Here is an 18,250-nt window from a genome sequence, read left to right on the forward strand (position 1 = left end):
CAGGTGAGTGAGAGGTCCATTCATTCTGCTTGACCTTTTTGGATGTATTTTGCAGGATGTAGACGCTAGGTGTAACTGAAAGCTAATTCTCATGCTACAAGGACCAAATGCAACCGTACATTTGTTTCACTGTTATATAGTTCTGTTTATTACATACAGATATTGAATATAGTTAAGAACTAAAACCAGCCAAAAATAGTGTTTCTGGTTCCCTTATAAAAGGCAAGGAGCCATGATGTAAAAATAATCTCTTAGCACTCCTGTGAGCGTTCAGCATGAAAATGAAGTGCAGTGCTACCACTGTCTGAGATAAAAGGCTGTAAAATGGAGGAGGCGGCGCAAACAGGACATGGCTGAGTGCATGGGGCCAGCAGAGAGGTGGTGGGAACTGAACAGATCAGCAGGGAATGAGCAGTTGGTGGTTTGTGGTGGGAGATGTGTTGGATGAAGTGTATCAGGTGCATCACTGCAGGTAACGCGTCATGGTTTCATCCTGGTTTCGGTAGGGATACAGGAGGGCCAAAAGGCAGATTAATTTTTTGGCTTCCTCCAGTAATACATCAGAGTAAAGCAGCAGAGAAGCCTGTAAATTTGCTTAATCCTAGAGAAAATATTCTTGCTTCGAGCTTAAGAGTGTTCTTATTTGGGAGTATGTTTCCAGTTATTTGCAACGCGCTAATTACCCTGTGGCAGAACCTAAGTGGGTGTAAATTGTCGCATCTCTGCTGACTTCAGTGGAACTGTGGCAATTTGCACTTCATGAGGATCTGTCACCCAGATTCGTGCCAAATTTGAGAATCTCTTCGCTCTAACTTGGCTGGGGAGCCTCAGACTCGTGGGAATGCAGAAGCCAGCAAGCGTTCTTCAGGGCTTAAAATTCTGTGTGTCTCATTGATTTGTCAGCATTTGTATTTGTTATTCAATACACCACAGTAATGTGTAATGGATACTTGAGCCATCTCAGCCGACGAGAAAGAAATCCTGCTTCAGATTGCCACTGTTGCCATGGAAACTGCTGCTGCTGTACCCGCAGCTCTCCGTGAGCTGGAGAGGGGAGTTCTGTAATAATTCATACCGAGGAGGTAGCAGCGCATCCAGCCTTCAGAAGCCTCTCTGAAGTTGAAAATGTGGGAACGGTTCGTGCCTTTCATTGCATCTTTTGACGTGATGGTGCATCTGGTCGGGACCGCTGTGTGTCCGAGGCAGCAGCGCTGCCCTTCCTCCCAGCACCACGAGTTTCACAAGCAGCCCAGCTTTGCTTTGGGAGCAGGATAAGGGAAGGTGACTCCGTGTGATGGTAAATAGTTTAAGCAGGGAATTCCAGGCAGACGGGCAGAAATGCAGGCTGTTTGGCTGCCTAACATCCTGGCGTTTCCTGTCATAGTGGCGTTTTAATTGATTGATCCAAATACCAAAGATCGGTGTTGTCTGCTCCCTCCACAGCTTTCTCAGCTCAGTGTCATCTTGGAGGCAAACAGAAATGACTTCGTGGGGGGTTGATCTGAAATGAAGGTTAAGTGTTAAGAATGGCAGAATCGTTAAGGCAGGAAAAGGCCTCTGGGATCCCCAGGCTGAACCCCAACCCGTCCCCACTGTGCCCACTGACCACATCCCACACTGCCGTCTGTGCTGGATGCCTGCAGGGATGGTGACCCCACCACCCCCCGGGCAGCTGTGCCAATGCAGCTCTGCTCTTTCTGCAAAGGACTTCTTAATATCCAACCTGATATGGTGGATGCCATGGCTCAACTTGAGGCTGTTCCCTCTTGTCCAAGCGGCAGCGTGCATCAGGCTCACCGAGAAATGAACTAGAAATTAGTTGTGCAGCATGTGAGTGTCTGGGGACTCACAGGAGCTTTCTGGCTGATCTCCTCCTGTAACAGAGGATGTTGAAGTCTGGCTGCGGTGACTTCAGGCTGTGAGGGTTTTCTCAGTCTGTCTCTGTCATCTGAAATGTTCCATCCGTGCAGGGGAAGCCTTGCTCCTTGAGCCCGCGGCTCTGACTCAGTTCTGGTGAGCTTAATGCTCAGTGCCTGCATAATTGATGCAGCCCTGGTGCTTCTGCAACAGCTCTGTGTGAGTCACCTTACCTGAGTGTGAAATGCTTTTTTTTTTGTTGGCTAGAGCCAACTGTGTCTCACACCACCGAAGTTACTGTGCCAGGTGACTGCACAGACAAGCTGTCACACGGTGCAAACCAGAGAAGGCACTGCACTGCCGTTGATGAACTGCACTTTCCACCCCGTGTCTCTGCCTTTAGTGCGGGTCTGTTTTTCTTCTTTTGTCTAAAGCTGTTGATAGAGATCTTCCTGGCTGCAAACCTCATCCAGGCACACTGATCACAAAAGCTTCCCTATAATTCAGGGGTGTCTGACCTCCTGAATGGTTTTCTCTGGGCCGTCGCAGTCAGGCAGCCAGCTGGTTTTCTGTGTCTACAAAGTCTATACAAAATGTAATGATATCACTGGCTGGATGATAGCTGAGAGCCTTGTGAGCCTCTGCCCCTGTGTTGGGAAAGAAATTCTTGTATCCCCTTGCTCTGCTCCTTCGTGGGTTCCATCAGTGTTTTTTTCAACATTTTAATAGTGAGACTTCCCTACAAGTCACTGTTATATAAACTCTTCTAGGATGACTTCCTATGTGATTCCTTCCCATTTTTCCAGTTAGTACTTTGTGGTGGTATTTATTCATGGCATGTGTGGCTTTGAGGTCATCAGTTCTTGGCGCTGATTTTAGTTGGGGTCTGAAATGGTACAGCCTTCCCTTACGCTGCTTTTACTGTTTCCAGGTTCAGTTGTGTGGACTTCATTAAAGAAGATAAATTCACAGGGAGGAGAAAATTTTCCAGAATCTTATTTATCACCTTGGATTTGACAAGAGGGAATAGTTTCAAGTTGGGCTGGGGAGATCCAGCTTGGAGGTCAGGAGAAGTTTCTCAGAAAGAGGGGTGAGGAGCTGCAATGGGCTGCCCAGGGGGTGGGGGAGTGATGACCATCCTGGGGGTGTCTGAGAAACTTCAGATGTGGTACTGAGGAGCACGGCTGGGGATGTGATGGTGGGAAGTGGGCAGCTGGACTGCATGACCTCTGAGGGCATTTCCAACCACAGTGATTCTATGATTTCTCATCCCTTTTCCATTTCAGGGAAATCTAAATACTGTTAGACCCTATTTCCAGATGAGAGAGAGACAAGTGAGATGGATGGGCAGAATGGGCTCTGGGGTGGCCTGTTGCCAACAGCTTTTGATTTACAGTATCTACCTGCCTAGCTCTATATTTAATACTATTAATTCATATAAACACTGATTTTTTTTTTAAGGTCTCAGGTTGCAGATTTCTATCTCTGTTGGGCCTAATTCATTAACATTTTGCATGTACTGACATCCTTATCCCTGTGGCTTCTCTGCTCAGCTATGTGGGTATGTTGGCTGTGTAGCACTTATCAGCAAGGATGCAGCAAACTTGCCATCTGAGTGATGCCCAACTACTTGAAATACTTCCTGAAGCAGACTGGTCAGTGCATGTTTGGCCTTTCTCAGCATTTAAGCACTTCTCAATGGGTGGAAGCAGCTGTGTTTGCTGTGGGAGGCTGCGAGCCAGCTCTGTACTGCACTGCAGGCATCTGCTCACAGCTTTGCCTTCTTTGTGCCCTAGAGCTCACGTCTGTCATGGACCAAGGCGAAGTGTGCAATGGATCTTTAATTCAAGTTCACCTTTAACATTCAGGATTCTTTTTACTTCAATTTCCAGCTCCTTGTAGTGGATCGCTATCTTCAGAGATTAGCTTTCCTCTGGGACTTTGCTGCTGTGTAGTAACTGAAATGCAGGGAGGCAGAGAGAAATGCACACAAACCATCTCCTGGCTGCTGGCAGCGAACGCTCTGACGGCGTGTCTGGATGCTGTGCTGTTAATCACTTACAGATAACTGTGCACTCTTTGCTTGCATTGTGAGCTCTTGTGAGTGTTTAATGCTTTGGGCTGGGTCTGGCAGATACAGGCGGTGCTGTTGGATGCCTGCAGTTGAGTTGTTGGCTCCATCAGCTGTCCAGTGCATTTGGTGCTCCTGCATAGGAAGTTTCCCTTCTATTATTTTTTTCTTTCCAGTTTTACCCCCGAAAGCTCTACTGTGGTCCTGCTTTTCCTCCACAAAGTGCAGTATTAAGCTGTGTTTAAATTACAGCCTGAATGGTCCCAAAGTATGTGTTGCTGCAAGGAACAATCTGCAGTCATGGCTTCAGTAAATACCTGGTAATGCAATTAGTTGTGCAATGCCAGTGGCAGCAGTGGAGTTACACTGAAATCTAACGAAATTAATACATATTATGTTTAACACTCGTGGTAAGAATACCAAATTAGAGCACCTTATGTTTTGACATGTCTATTATTTATATGCAAATGCAGTCTTTTCTGCGGAACTTCCTTGGAGATAAAATATTTTACAAGGAAGTTAAGGAAGAGGACACAATATGTTCATTTGCTGTTATACCAACTTTCTTCTAGCAGTGGTGCAACACTGATTTGTGAAAGTTGTATTGGTTTTCTTTAGCACTTTACGCACGCTGATGATAGAGCAAGGGGCACTTTTATTCAGCAAACAAGAAAATGGACTTGCATCTTTTTCTGTTGGAACTCTTAGAAATGCTTTTGTGATTAATGACTTGTGCTCTTTGGTGTTAGAAAGGCAGATGCAACCCTGGGATGCTGTAAGAAGGGGTAATCAATAGCTGCAGGGCACTGAACAAGGTAGTGTTGTTTGCAATGCTGTGTACAAGGTGTTCAGGGAACCCCAGCTGAAAGCAGAATGGAAAAGGACAACTCAGACTAATCAGGAAAATGGGTTGTTTTATGGGAAGAAATAAAAAACTTGTTTAGCTTGGTTAATCTGGCAAAGCAAAGGCTGAGAGGTGCTATGGCCGTTGCATCCACAAATGTCAAAGAAATAAAGTGAGGAGGTGAAAAGCTAAAAGCTATGTAAACTGAAGGACAGCATTGGCACCAGGATTACCTGGAGCAAGAACTGCAGCCTGTAAACGCAAACTGAAGATGAGATTTCCACTTATCAAAGCCTTGAGGTCCTGTCTGCACCTTGTAGTGTGGGCAGCTTGGTTAGGAAGGTGTGTGCTGAGCAGTGGGTTTGCTGGGCTGAGGCCCTGGAAAAACCCTTCATGTTATGTCCCATGTCAAAATGAAAACAGGGCTATGTAAGTTGGAGAGAACTGGGCAGATGGAGGAAACACTTGATGTTCCTGCTGAGAAATTGGCAATGCTGGTGAAAGCTACATTTCTAGATAGAGTCCTTTTCTTCGCCCTCTGCTTTTCCCCTCCAGCGCAGTTTGTTGTGCGTGAGAGGTGTGCTTGTTAATGACTCGTGGTGGCAGGTTCATCACCAAACACTGGGGAAGTCGCACCCTTGTGGGATGGTGTAATCAATACTTAAGAAGCCCCAAAAGCTGCAATTAGCCCCAAGCTTCACAAATACCTGCCTGCATTATTCTTCTCCGGATGACTCTCTCTTGTGCTGCTGTTACCATCCCAATGAATCACTTCATTTACAAATTTGAGATGGTGACTTCTGAGTGTGAGGCTTGACTTCATGAAACCTCCCTGAGTGTCTGTAAATCCTGCAGAGCAATTCACTGAGCTGCGTTTGCTCATCCCAACTGTTGAGTTTTGTTCTCTTGTTCAAACAAATGTGCTGCAGACTGCATCTGGCTCTGCTTCTGGTGCACGTTCAGCTTTCTTGTCAGTACTGATTACACCAAAGGGTAAAGCATCCTCTCCAGGAGATGGTGGTGGGTTTGGCACTGGAACTGATAGGAATTTCCCAGGGTTGCTGTTACTGTTCTCACAGTGTCTGTATTCCTTTGGTTTGTTTTCTACTAATAGAGCATTTAATCTTAGCTGTGCAACAGCCACTGATATTTCTTTGAATAAATAAGCCTGCGCAGATATTTGCTTTAGGCTTTTAGCTGTTGGTTGGAGCTTGTTTCAACTTGTTTTTTGTTTGAGTATCTTATTGTGGGGATAGTTGGAATGCTGAGATTTCCCAGTTGAATGCCCACAGCTCCATCAGTGCTCAGAGTCCCTCCAGGCTGACCTTGGCAGTCTTGGGGTTGGGCACCACCATCCCTCTGGGCAACCTGTGCCAGTCACTCCATGCTGCAAAAAACTTCTCATTTCCCATCAAAAGGGAATGGGATGCTGTTACTCTGTGGGTTAATCCAGTCAGCTGGGCACTGCCAATGTCTTTGATCCTAATCCTGTGCCAGCTGACATCTGGGGTGTCCAATGCCCATACAAATGGCCAAACAGAGCAGCCCCCTCCTCACCTAGGGGCAGCTGGCACACATGTCCTGGCTCATGGCCCTTTCCTGCCATGCCTGCCGTGCTGCCCAGCAGTTGGGCTGTGTCTCATGCTTGGACTGAGGGCTGGCACAACAAGGCTGGGAGGGGAACCTTTCCCACCATTCTCTCATTTTGCATAGTAGCAAAACAGTTTGAGGTCTGCTCTCATAGAATAAGGTAATTGATATAAGCAATTTCAGTTCCCTTGAATATAACAGACCTCAAGTGTGAAACCTTCTTAGTTAATGATCAGCATAAAATAAAAGTCTTTTTTTTTAGTGTAAGTTCTCAGTTAATTTTACAGTTCAGTTGAAGTGAAAATATCATTAAATAGGGTAGCATTAAACTTGGTACTTATTGGACCCCCATCCTCTGTGTGAGAGGAGCTGGTTGTGGGGGTCACACGGGGGGCATCTGCAGACCAACGGATGAGCAAGGCTGGGTCTGCCTGCAGCTCAAGGGGGAAATGCCACAAGCTGTGTTCTCCCCGAGCCCTGCAGGATGCTCAGCTGACAGTCACAGCCAGCTTCAGCCTCAGCACGAGGCAGTCTCTCTCGTTGCTTGACTGTTTTACTATTTTATCCCAAATTAAAGTCGCAAGTGAACCTTGAAATAAGCAATACTCACGCTTTATAAACCGAATGCTGTCCTTTAAGAGGTGGCATCCTTAATAGTGAGCTACTGCAAAGGTAAGGCCTAATTTATTAAGAGCACATTAAAAAAAAAAAAAAATTAAAAAAAACACCAAGATTTGAAGATAACTGTTGTTAATATTATGTTCAGCTGTCCTGCTCAGTTCAGTGCTGACCTAAAACAGGTCTTTGGTGTTGATCTGAAAATGCGTTGGTTGAGGGTAGCTATGAAAAGAGGGATGAATTGTGAAGGAGGAAGCCAGCACAGGTTCCCTGTAATTGTTTGCTATCAGCCTGGGAAGAACAAGGAGCTTTGAAGGATGCAGTCACCATGAAGCTCTGTGTCCCTTACAAAGGACGAAGGATGTGGTTTTAGCTTTTCATCCTGCTGCTTTCCTTTCCTTCAAGGAGAGTATTAAGTACACATCATGATTGATTTTGTAGTGAGTCAGGTAAGAGCAAAGTTCCTTCCTGAAGGCAGAAGAGGTACATTTGCCACACATTTGCATCTGCTACAGCCAAAATAGATATTGTTACACCGCACCAAAATGCAGCATTGCAACCAGTAAACACAGAAGGGTGACAGCAAAATAATTTCCGGTTTAAAAGTTTAACACTGTGCAGAAAAAGGTAATGAAGAAACAATTCTTTATGTAATTGGCTTGAACAACTCTTAGCGTTTTGCATCTGTTTAAAAGCTCTCTAGATGAGGAGCATCTACAGCTAAACTTCTAAACAAAACCAAAGCAGTGATGTGGTTGAATTGTCTGCGGACTGAGAACTTTCAATTTGCATGGCCCCATGTTGGGGAACTGATGGCTTTGGTCATAATGGAATGCGTTGTTATGGACCAGGGACTGTGGTGTTTAGGTGCTGGAAAACCAGAGATTGATACTGGGTAAAGATGGATTCAGGAGTGCAATACAAATACAAAGAAAATTGAGCTCTAGCTACTGATTTGAGCTTCGTAAATACTAAGCATCATGGAGAAAATGTGGAATGAGAGATTTGTGAGCTGCCTTTAAACTTCCTGAGAGCCCGTTGTCTATTGATGTGGTGTGTCCCCCGATAAATGGCAGCAACCCAAAGCTGCTCCTGTCAGAGGCATTGTGCCACAGTGCCCAGGAAAGCTGCAGCGTGGTTCTGCCTGCTTTCACCTCAATGATGTCACATCTTCATTAGCTGTCCTACTGGTAATCTGCTGCTGATTGAGATTAATAGAGAAAATATTTTCTAAATATTTCTGCATGCGTTTTCATTAATCTTATGTTCAGAAGATTAATCTTGTGGGGCGACCTGCAAAAGGTGTTAATTGCGATTTTAGATGAGAATCTATCAAAAGTTTGAGGAGGTGCAGCAACAACTGCAGAGCGGCAGCGCGAGTCCCGGGGGAACGCCGGTGTCTGTCAGAGCTTGGTGCTTAATGGGAGCGAAAACATTGCTTTTTAAAAGCTCTCTGAAGCAAAATGCAATCCTGACCCAGTGTGGGCCACGTCCCTGCCCCTGCAGGTTCAGTGTGGGATGAGAGCAAAAGGAACGGATGGATTATTTAATGCCTGTCTGTCCTCAGTGCTGTGCCACTCAGGCTCTGTGCTCCACAGAACCAGAGGTGGGAAAAGGACACTGGGGATCATCATCATACCTGTAGCAGTTAAGCAAAGCTCTAGTGAAGTTGGAGGCTGCATCCCAAAAGTGGGGAGCTGCCCCTGCACCATGATGTCCTATTGCTGCCCTGGTGCCTTCCTGCAGAGCTGCTTTGCTGCTGGCTGTCCGGGTGCTGTACTGCAGAGGGAAGTGGGCAATTCGTAGGAAAGGGGATGGGATCTGATGGCCCTCATCTGCAGGGCTTACTGTGTGCGGTGCAGAAGTGCTTACTGCTCCCACAGGGCATTTGGTCTTTCTGTTGTGATGTAGCAGTTTGGAAGGGAATGGTGACTGCGTGCCAATGAGAAGCTGCTACACATGTCTCTCGAGGGGGATCGTGCCCTGGAAATGTATTTGTCCACAGGGATTTTGTGCTTAAAGCCATTTTAGCCCATGCGGAGCAATGCTTGGTGGTGACAAAATGCCCAGGGTGAGAATCACGCTGCCACGCAACGCCTGGCCCTGGTAGAGAGAAAAGTCTGAGTGGTGCAGTCGATACGGTGGAGGGAATGGAGGCCATTCAGAGGGACCTTGACAGGCTTGAAAGCTGGGCTCGGGTGAACCTAATGAGGTTCAATAAGGCAAAGTGCAAGGTTTTGCACTTGGGCCGGAAGAACCCCAGGCACCTGTACAGGCTGGGGGGAGTTGTCCTTGAGAGCAGCTCGGCAGAGAAAGACCTAGGGGTCCTGATAGATGAGAAACTTAACATGAGCCAGCAGTGCGCTCTGGCAGCCCGGAAAGCAAATGGGATCCTGGGCTCCATCAGGAGAGGGGTGGTCAGCAGGGATAGGGAGGTGATTGTCCCTCTCTACTCTGCTCTTGTGAGGCCCCATCTGGAGTACTGTGTTCAGGTGTGGAGCCCTCAGTACAAAAAAGACATGGAGATTTTGGAAAGGGTCCAGAGGAGGGCCACGAAGATGATCAGGGGGCTGGAGCACCTCCCCTATGAGGACAGGCTGAGGGAGTTGGGTTTGTTCAGCCTGGAGAAGAGAAGGTTGCGGGGCGACCTCATTGCAGCCTTTCAATATCTGAAGGGAACTTACTCCCAGGAGGGGAGTAAACTCTTCATAAGGGCTGATAATAGCAGGACACGGGGAAATGGTTTTAAGTTAAAAGAGGGAAGATTTAGGTTGGATGTTAGGGGGAAGTTTTTTACTAGGAGGGTGGTTAGGTCCTGGAACAGGCTGCCCAGGGATGTTGTGGATGCCCCGTCCTTGGAGGTGTTCAAGACCAGGTTGGACGAGGCTCTGGGCAACCTGATCTAGTAAAGGTGTATGTTTGGTGGCCCTGCTAGGCAGGGGGGTTGGAACTACATGATCCTTGAGGTCCCCTCCAACCCAGGTCATTCTGTGATTCTGTGATTCTTGTAATAGCTGATCAGGGAGGAACACACTTTGTTCTGCTTGGTAAAGATGGTTTTCTTGTGCTGTTAGCGTGATAAAAACAGACTTTGTGGAAGTAGAAGACTAGTGACAGTTCACATATGCTCAGATGTTACTGTGAGGCTTTCGGTGGATCATACGTTGCTTGGAGTCATGGGAAGGAAATGGCTTTTTGCTGTATTTCATCTCCTCCATACAGGAGCGTGGTGCCCGGCCCCTCTGCTCCCTGGTGCCTGTGTAGCTCAAGGGGTTCAGCAGAGCGCAGTTCCGGGAGATTCTTTGGGGATTTACTTTTAATTCTTTTTATTACTTTTTTTTTTTTACAGTTACCAATAATGAAATTTGGCACAAAAGTGGAGCTGCATGTGTTATGTGGCTGCCGTTGGTAGGGTGGTGATTTATTGTCCACTTTTACTTATGAAAACCCGCTTGGTAAATTCCTTGTGATTTGTAAACCCGCAGGCAACGTGTTGGATGGAAGTGATGAATGGGACAGCTGAGGGAACAGATTTCTGCCTGCTCCTGGGACTGCTTTTTAATGACGCTTTCTGTAGCTTTAGCATACAGTCTGGGGAAGCTGGCAACCCAGAACTTTCCCCTGATTTTTTGGGGTATTTTATTTTAAACGTGAGATGGTTTCAGTGACGGAGGCAATACTGCTTTTCAGTTTGGGGCTGTAGGCAGCTGAAGGAAAGCTCAGGATGTGGTCAGAGCAGATGAAATGCTTTATGCTGACAGTGGGCAGGTATTTCAACGTGTGTTCTTGTCTTCTCTCCCAGTGACTGATAAATTCCTGTTTACCAAAATGAAGCAGCGCTTAAACCTGATCTGTTGAACGTTGTGCATGTCCAGAAGCTATGAGCTACATGTGGAAGTATTGATCTTCTTTTAATCTGTATCTTTAGCTGGTGAAAATTGCAGGAGGTGTTTGAAGTTCCTCTGTGCAGGCAGCGGCTTTGTAAGAAAGGAGTGCGCCCAAGGGATGGCGTTCTGCCATCGCGATCCTGAAAGTCTTCACAAGGCAGAAACAGCACCGAATCCTGCAGATCAAATGGGCTGGGATGACTGGAGGGAGGCTCTGGAGCTGTGCTGCTGCGCAGTCTGCGCCTCCTTGCAGAATCAGACCAACGTTTCTCTCCTGTCACCCAGATGAGCTTTCTGTTCTGCCATTCCAAATGAACACGAGTAAAACGCCGCTGTTTTTCTGCTGAAGGAATGACAAAAGCGCTCCGCCCTGTTTGCTGGCTGTAGACTTGAGGCGCACTCATCTTGCACTGGTGTTTGTGGGGCAGGAGAGGATATTTGTGCTGATTGCAAGCAATTGAAACTTGGTATTTCCACGACAGCTCATCCAGAAAGACGTTCTTAAATGCTTGCTTCCTGTGGTTCCTGCCAGTGTGTGCGAACGATAGCGAAGGTCTGAGGATTTTAAATTGGGAAGGAGAGATTTAGTATTGGCATACACAATAATTTGTTTTAGGTTGTGTAAATGCTTTTCAATTAAGGGATTCATTGGAAAGAGTATGGAGTGTTTGGAACTCAGGAGCTGCTGAATGCATTAAACGAACTGACATGAGGAATATTTCCAGTGATGGAGGAGCGGATGCTGGCCCTCTGCACTCCCTTGCTGGCTGACAGGCAGCTGTGCCACAACAGTGTGGCTTTCCATGGTGTGCAGTGGGAGCTGCGTGGCACATTGTGGCACATCTGTGAAGAACTGAGAGGTGATGAAGGAAGACAACTCCAGTGTTTCAGGCCTTAAAGCAATGCTCTAAGTAGAGAACAGGACCAAGAAGTCAGGTAGCTCACAAAGCAGCTGGCTGTGTTATTTGGAGGTACAGCCCAGTCATAACACTGGGGCTAACTTTGCACAGGAGTGGCTGCTGAAAAAATTTCAGTTAAGACTTCCGTTCCATTCTAGCACAGAATTAATCTATGACAAAACTGTGTGCGCAATTCATAGCTCCCAAAAGTTATTTCAGATACTTAAATATTTATCAGTTGGATTGGGGCTGTGTTCCTGCTGCAGCCCTGCCCTGTGCTCTCCCACCACCATCATTTTAGCCCCTGCAGCTTTTCTCTGTCATGTGTGCAAGAGATACTGGCTCAGGCAGCTTTTCACCAGATCTTGTGCAGTTTCCCTTCTGGCCCTGTGCTGTATTGATCTTCTCCCCCCCCGAAAGACATTCCATTGGGTAATAGCAACTTCTAACTTCAGTACAGCCTGACTGCATTACGGCTGCACTGAAGACAGGTGGGCTTCAGAAAGTGGTGTTTGATGTCATTTATTGGATATTTGACATTTTCACTCTAAGCCAGCATGACCTTTCCCACCCTCCTGGCTCCCTGTCGGATTCCCTGTAGGATTTGTTTCCCCCTCATCTCTGCAGGTGTTTCTATTGAACGGTGCACCTGAGAGCACCCAAAAAGGAGCTCAGCTTTTACAGTCTGTGTGTTTCCAAAGGGTTCAAGGTCAGGTGGCTCTATTGATGCTGTCCCCCTTGACTGTTCTTGCCCAAGCCTTCGTCATAACACTGCTATGCTCTGAGTTGTTCAATTATTCAGCCCTCCCTTTGAAATCCATCTCCAACGTTGAACTCTCCCTTTTCCCCAGTGCTGACTTCTAAAGCTTCTCTGTCCATCGAAAAAAAAAAAAAGTATTTCCTTTTTATTCTGAGTTTTTCAGACGTTAATTTAATCAAGGGACCCTTTGTTCTTTTATTACAACATTTCCTTAGATATACGTGTTCAGTCTTCTCCCCACCCTCATCAACCTCCACTGAATTTGTTCGGTCTCAGCTCTTCCAGCAGCTGAGGCAGCCGATGTGGATGTTCATAGTACAGGTTTGTATCTGATTTTCCATTTATGGTGTAGTAGACATGATTAAAGCCTTCAAGTAAAATCACAGCTAAATCCTGTCATAGCCTCAGCCATTATTTTTTTGTTCTCCTATTAGGATTTTAAGCATTTCTTTGACATATTTTTATTGCCGGATTAGGAAGAAAACACTTGACTTGTTTGCAACATTCTCATTATATTCTCTTTATAACATTCCTAAAAGAGAATAAATACAAAATGCTTTTGTGTATTGTGGTCATATTTCAGTCTGACTTTAATATGCTGCACTGTTTCCCAGCTCACAATTCTTCCAGCCTTGTGGTGGCAGTCAGGAAATCCTCATACCTGGAAAAAGGGCACAGGCTGCTGGAGCCCACCTGGTGTGCAGGACCTGCGTTGTTTGTGCTGCAGAGCTGGGCTGTGGGTTTTGTGTATCCCATGTCAGGATGGGTGCAGTGAGAGAGCACTGTCTTGGGGGGGCACAGCAGCCTTTGCTACTGCTTTCCCTTTTATTAACCCCTCACTCATGCCAGTGGCACCAGAGTGTCATGTCAAGGTTTCATGTCAAGCTTACTCCATCCAGCCCTGTTCTTACAAATGGCTCAAATCGGTTCATGTTTAATGGGGTGTCATTAAGTTGTCCATCAGCAGAGCTGACACCATGCTGTGTGTTCCATGTCCCCATCTGACTCCTGGGGGCAGAGGTGATGCTGCAGATATTAGGTTTGGTAGGGATCTGCTGCCAGGTGCTCGCTCATCTAGGTCTGGGCTGGAGAACGTGTGCAGCTGAGCAATGAACAGCCAGCGTTTCTCTCACTTTAGCTTTAGGGGAAGCTGTGTTGTGCTTGTGTTGCTCATTCTGTGCTTCATGTTTTTGTTCGTGTGACAACAGGAGGCAATGACCTGAGCTGCTGCTGGAGCAGCGCAGTGCTGCACGCCATGGGATCCCCATTGTTTTGATGACTTTGAGTTTCACTGTTTGGTGGCAAATGAGTGATAAGAAATTAGTTGCAAGGCAAAGTCCTTTGTGTCAGGCTAAGAGATGGTTTCAGACAGTTGTTTCACATCTGATTGACCGTGACTGCTAGCTCTAAGAAGACTGTGAGCTTCTGGAAGCCATGTAATCCTGCCAGGCGTCCATGTACAGCCTTGTTTCAGAGGTGGAGCTGTGACATTTTTCTTCGACATCTTGCAGTTTTGTCCATGTTGAGGCAACATCCCTTCTGTACAGTTCACACCAGGGCTGGGGTGATTAAGCACTTAAATTGATTAATCAAATTTCTTGTGATGAGAACTACAGTCATTCATTAATCTGAATGGGATTATAAATAAGGGTTGGCAGATACAGGAGACAAACATGTTGATAGCTAGACCTGCTGGTTGGAATACAAATTGCACTATTGCATCTGGAGGGCTTAACTCCTGGCAGCTCCAGGATACAGCTTCCCTGAAGGTAAAGCTAGGCTGAGATTAAGGTATCCCCATACTTGTAAAGGAATGTGCACTTCTGAACAGACAGCTTCTACAGGTAGATATGCGGGATTGCATACCAATTATCCTGCATCAGGACCAGGCTGTGGATTTTGTTTCCTGTTTAATTTAAGAAAGATGTTACGAGATTAGCTTCAGTCAAAATTCAGGGATAACCCAATTGCAGCGTGTGGCTAATACCAATTTGAACAGTAAATGAGCAGGCTAGCGGAGGCGGTTCCTATGAAATTGTCTTGGAATTGACAGCTCTGCAAATAAAATGCATATCAAATTCTGCTCTTGAAGAAATGCTGTCTAATGTTCCCTTTTTGGAGCAGCAGAGCCTTGTGCTTTTAATATTGTGACAGAGCACGGGATGTTGTTTAGGTGACTTGCAAAGAAGGATGTTAAAACTCTCACCACGTTGAAGTCGTTGGCAAAATTCCCATCAACTGCAGCAAGACTGGAATTTCATCTTCAGGGGATTAGGTGACTCTGCAAGTTGTCTCTGCTGTCTCTGGAGTCAGGCAAGAATGCTGCAGAGCGTGCCGAGATTAAAGCGATCGTGTCTTGTTGAACCGGCCTCATGCTTCGCTTCTCATAAATATTTAAAGAATTCTTATTAAAAGAGTTACCGGCATAAAGAAATGAGTTTGGTAGCACATAGCATGCTGCTGTGTTGTTTCAGCTTGCCGTAGAAGGTTGGGGAGCTGACATGCTTCTTGCTGTCTGAGGAAGGTGCAGTGATGTCGTCTCCCATCGCTGCTGCCCATATCTGCGTGTTGGGCTGGCGCTGCTGAGATCTCAGCATGTCGCCTCTGCAGGCTTTTAGGCTGGCTCTGGGTTCCCCTCTCCTCCTGCAAGGAAGGACTGCAGCTCCTCAGCCCTTATCCTGTGTCTGCAGCTCAGGACCCGGTGCCTCTGGGTCTCAGCACTGCAGTGATTGCTCCCCTCACCTTGCAGGAGAGACTTTCACCTTTTGTTGCAGAAACCCCCTCCCTGCTCATCTTTCTGCAGGTGGCACAAATAGAAACTTATTTCTTTGGCTGCCTGTTCCTGTGGATCAAAGCCCTTTCCTTCTGGCTGATACAATCAAAACTGGTAATGGTGAATGGATCAGCAGCCAATGTCCACTTCTAGGCTTCCTCAGAGAGAGGCAAGGACTTGCACTGAATGTAAACAGCCTGTTCAAAAAGGCCTGACCTTGGACTTTAATTTACTATTGAGCTGCAGGTAAGAGATCAATGGGTGAGTGCCAGAGGATTCAATAGTGAATGGATAGTACCAGAAAACACGCAGGCCACCGGCATAAAGAGAATGTGTAGAACAGAGTGCTTGGGGCATACTGGAAGATATGCAGCTACTGAGTCTTTATTATTATTACAATAGTTTGTCATTTCCTTCAGTGTTACATGGTGCAGTTTGGCATATCTCATTTTTCCCGTGCAATGATGTGGCAGGCAGACACAGCCTTTGTTGGAAGATCAGATCGAAAGGAAGTAGTAATCACTGGGAAAACCCGAGAAAGTGCTGAAAGCATCACTTGCTGGGGGCTGCTGGGCTGCATGGCAGGGATGGTGGAGGGACATCACAAGAGTAGTGATAAGAGTCAGAAAATGAAAACCTGCCGTCCTTGTGGTGATCACAGAATTCCACAGAGGGGGGGAAAAAAAGTTTGGAAAATCACCCATGAAGTGTTGAAATACCCCATTCAATACTGAATGTTTCAAAAATTGCTTCCTAGCGAGTCATGAGGTAACCAGGAAAATCCCTGGTAACAAAAGCTCCCTGAATGGGCACGGCTGCTGCGGGGATACGGCTTGGCTTCAGGTCCTGCGGGCACAGCGGGCTTTGGCAGTGTCTGTTACTCTGAGTGGCACAGAGTGGAAATGTTGGGGGGGAAAAGCCTCAGCTCTGCTGTCTCTCTAAGATCAGCAGTGAGAAAACCTGTTTAGCCGTGGTTTAGTGGAAGACTTGCTGTGGTGGAGATGGCACAGCAGGAAATGTTGGATGCCTCCCTATGTTATGACGTGTTTTTTTCCTTTTAAATGAAAATTAACCCCACGGAGTGTCACCCATCTGCCCTCCTGCATGGCTGTGCAAAGCTGCTGGGTTCAGCCGCTGTTACACGTCTGTGTTTGTGAGGGCTGAGCCGGGGCTGATTGCACAAAGGGCTGCTTAGGTCGGTTTCCCCTTTGATACCCATCAACTCAGTGTCATTTTGAGAGTTGTCAAAAAAAAAAAATCTTCTCCTGGCTCTGCTCCTTTGGCCAAGCCTCTGTCATTGCTCTCCCCCTCCCCAGCTGCATCTTACTGCTGGAGGAGAAAAAGGAAGATTGATGGCATTAGGATCCCTGTGCGGGGTGCTGGCACCGAGTCAGGAGATTTTAGAGCGGCGTGTTGGCTTTTCTCACTGAATTTTGATTAATGGAGCGGGCTGGAGCTGCTGCTGTCTCCCAGCTCCTTCAGCTGACAGGGGCGAGTGTAATCTGATGTTTAAATGGATTTGGAACGTGTCTGTGGCTTTAGCGTCCGTGTCCTGAAGGAAAGACCATCTGCTACACGATAACCTGATCTCAGGGGGCACTTCCTTCGGATTTGTTTGAGAGGAGAGATGACACCCAAGGCTGAGGGTTCTCCCTGCCGCTTACTCATTCGGTGGCAAATAGGCAGCTCACCTTACAGAATGAAGCCCAAAGCTGCCCTGCTCTTCTAACCACGTTCTGCCCCTCCGGAGAAAATTGGCAGAGAATGTTGTGGGTTTTACAGATGTAAATGGAAAGTGGCTCCTACGTGTGAAACAAATATGTTAATGTAAGCAGCCAGCAAACTTCTGCCCATGGTGTTTGTTTTGTATGGAATTCAGATATTGTTTCCAGGAAGATTGGGCAGAGCATCTGCTGGGATGTGGAAGAGTCAGGGAAAAGAGTGGGATAGCAACAGTGTCCATATGGAGAGAGAATGGAGGCGTCAGCAATAGAGAGGGCAGAGTTCTTGTGGTTGTGTACCAAGTGCTGTCTCTGGCACACAGGTTACAGTGCTGGAGGAACGAACCTCTCAGGGAGGAGTGCTGGGCTGTCCTTTACACCTTGCACTGCGTTGTCCTCAAGTGCCTGAGATCCAGAGCCGTGCCACTTCTGCATGGCCACGAGATGCAGTGCTGCTGGTGTGCTGGGCGGTGCTCCCTGGGCGTACAGCCGTATTTCAGAGCAGTGGAAGGCGACAGAAAGCTTGTTTCTTCTACATCTGCATTTCTCAGACATACAGCGTGTGTGGCTTAAATTACTGTTCTACTTTTTCTGTGGCGTCTGTGAGGAGATAATGTGGAGGCTGAGGTTGAGAGCAGAACTTGACTGGGCTCAGGTACCACAGTTAATTTAGGAGACCTGTATCTTATCTTTGGAATGCAAAGAATGAAGCTAAAGCCTCATTTGTCTTTCCTGGGAGGTCTGATCCACTGCAGCAGTAGATTCTGCTGCAAGCTCTGTGTTATTCCCTGTGGGAAAGGAGGGGCACCAGGACAGCGGCGTTGTGCAAGAAGCCAGGGCTGTCCCTTGCCTCCCCATAGGCCTGGAGGCAGAGGACCTGATCTGTTCCCTCTAACGTGGATGGGGCACACGTGGTGTGTGAGAGCTGCTGGAAGGTGAATGATGCCTTATGCCATAAAATGACTAGAGTATATTTTAATAATTTAGAGCCACAGGTCTTACTTGGTTTGTTCTCTAAAGATTGATTTAGCTTCTTATTAAGGGAATTGGGAATTCAGTGTGAAAATCTGAACAAAATCTAGACTTTTTTTATATAAATATCCACTAGTGTAACTCACTGGGGAGGAGAATTTCAAAGCCTGACCAACCCCATCTTGAATTTTTGATTCCTTGCTCTCCTACTTCCATTCCCAAGGTGTTCTTGTTAAGGAAGAACACCTCAGCATTATT

General features: G+C 46.7%; 1 protein-coding gene across 14 annotated transcripts in view; it reads left to right on the forward strand.

The window, feature by feature from the left end:
• Nucleotides 1-18,250, forward strand: part of CAMTA1 (calmodulin binding transcription activator 1) — a 226,464-nt gene that overhangs the window by 120,510 nt on the left and 87,704 nt on the right. The window lies entirely within an intron of this gene.

The sequence above is a fragment of the Phasianus colchicus genome, chromosome 22 (assembly GCF_987193195.1).
Source record: "Phasianus colchicus chromosome 22, bPhaCol1.hap1.1, whole genome shotgun sequence".
Lineage (NCBI taxonomy): Eukaryota > Metazoa > Chordata > Aves > Galliformes > Phasianidae > Phasianus > Phasianus colchicus.